Source organism: Pteropus alecto, unplaced genomic scaffold, assembly GCF_000325575.1.
Source record: "Pteropus alecto unplaced genomic scaffold, ASM32557v1 scaffold45, whole genome shotgun sequence".
NCBI lineage: Eukaryota > Metazoa > Chordata > Mammalia > Chiroptera > Pteropodidae > Pteropus > Pteropus alecto.
In genome coordinates, this window is record NW_006442491.1 from 18,080,315 (window position 1) to 18,082,421 (window position 2,107).

The window sequence follows — 2,107 nt, forward strand, 5'->3', positions numbered from 1 at the left end:
TTGCTGATGCCGCAGCCCATCGGATAAAGCTCAGAGATAAGCAGACACTGGCCGGGGGCCACACAGCTGCCTTCACTTTCTTAAACAGGCAGTAGGGTGACACTTTAGCACTTTCTTTATGGTTGTCCAGCTCATCTTCCACCTGGCCCCACCTCAGGGAACCCTTGAATATCAGTGCCAGAATAAATGGCAGTAACAATAGGCACATGTATTGAGCACTCGCTCTATGGCAGGCATGACTGTCATGTGCTCTGTAGACACTGTCCCACGTCATCCTCACTGAGCCTATGACAGACATGCAGTTGTCAGCCCTACTCCACAGATATGGGCACGAGACTCAGAGAGTCTCTAACCTTAACCCTAACTGCCCCGGACCAACCCCTCCATTTTATAGATGGGGAAGTTGAGGCCCAGAGAGGTGACCTGATTTCTTCAAGGACACGCAACTGGTTAGTGTCAGAGTCAGCCATTCCCAGGCAGCTTACCTACTGAGAGTAATCATAGTTTATTCATGTAGCACTTGACAGTTTGTCAAGCTCTCCTCTCAGGAAGGCAAGGTTTTCTTTTAATGGTTATCATTTGGGGATACTTATAAGATGTACCAATGTGGTTCTAAAGGCTTTATGAATATTAACTCATTTAATGCTCACAAATACAAGGCAGGTACATTTATTATCTCCACTTTGCAAACGAGGAAACTTAGGCACGAAGAGCTTAAGTAATCTACCCAAGGTCACACGGCCAGGATTCAAATTCAGGTTCCTTTTTACAGCTGAAAAATCTAAGGCTCGAAGAGAGAACGTGACTTACCAAAGCCCGCACCGCTGGAGGGTGATGGGCTGGAGGGTGTTGGGGGCTGAACTGAAGCTCAGATCGGCTGCCTCCAAGGCCAGTGCTGGTTCTCTTCCCCAGCAGCGCTCTTTCTCACTCCGTGTTTGTTGTTGCCAGAACAACCGCTGCAGCTTTCCTGCCCGAAAGGCAAGGCAGACAGGAAACAGACACCCGCAACACAGAGGGACGAAAGGGTTCATGGAGGTACTGGAGGCAGCTGTTGGAGCACCTGGCAGGACACAGCCTCCCACCCCCTCTTCCCCACACCCAGAATAAAGGAAGGCTCTGGAAGTCTGATCCTTGAGTCAAGTCTCTAAGTTAAAATAGGAACTTGTCCAGATGGACAGGGTGGAGTAGGGCATCCCAAACTGTGGAAACAGCACATGCGAAGACCGTCACCTTGACAGAGAACGTAAGTCGTTGTGAAGAGTTCGTTTCAGCCTTGAGCAAGAGTGGGACAGAAAAAGTTGAACAGGGAGGATTGTAGAAGGCCCCTGAGGAGGTCAGGACGCTGGAATCCTGGCCATGAATCTGCCCCTCTCTCACAGAGTAACCTCAGTAGTCCCATCTGTAAAATGGGAGTGGGGGTGGAGGTTTGGTGTCTAAGGGCCCCGCCAGCTCTAACTTGCAGCTGGTGGAGTTTGGATGGGTTTGAACGAGAAGACAGTTTTGATGTGAGGGCAGAAAAGCAAAGAAAAGAAGGGCATTCTGGAAAGAGGGATGACAGGAGCAAAGGCCCAGGAAAAAAAGGTTGAGGGCAGGTGTTGAAAATGGTAAGGAGAGGAGATGGTTTCTATAGAGGGACCCTGGGATGTAGACAGAGGAAAGCATGTGAGGAAGTTATAGCAGTAGGGATTCTTCAGTGAAAGAAAAAAAGAAGAAATTATTGATTTATATAACTGAGAAGCCCAGGGTACTGGCTTCAGGGACACGGGATCCAGGTGCTGACATGTTATTGCGAAGACCTTGTCTCTCCCTCCATCTTGGCTTTGATTTCTTTATTGTTGATTTCACTCTCAGGGAGGCTCTAACCTCTTGGAGGCAAAGGCAGCCACTGGTATCTCCAGAATCCATCACACAAACTACACTCCTGAAGGAAAAAAAAAGATTCTCAAACCCTCCAATGGCATTATCCTGACCCTGTTCTTTCCCTGGCATCTAACATTAGATCTAGTCTCAAATCTTATTGAATCGACCTATAAAAGAGATGCAGAATCTACCCATTCCTCCTCACCTCCACTGATAACAGCCTGGTCCAAGCCACCCCATCTCTGTA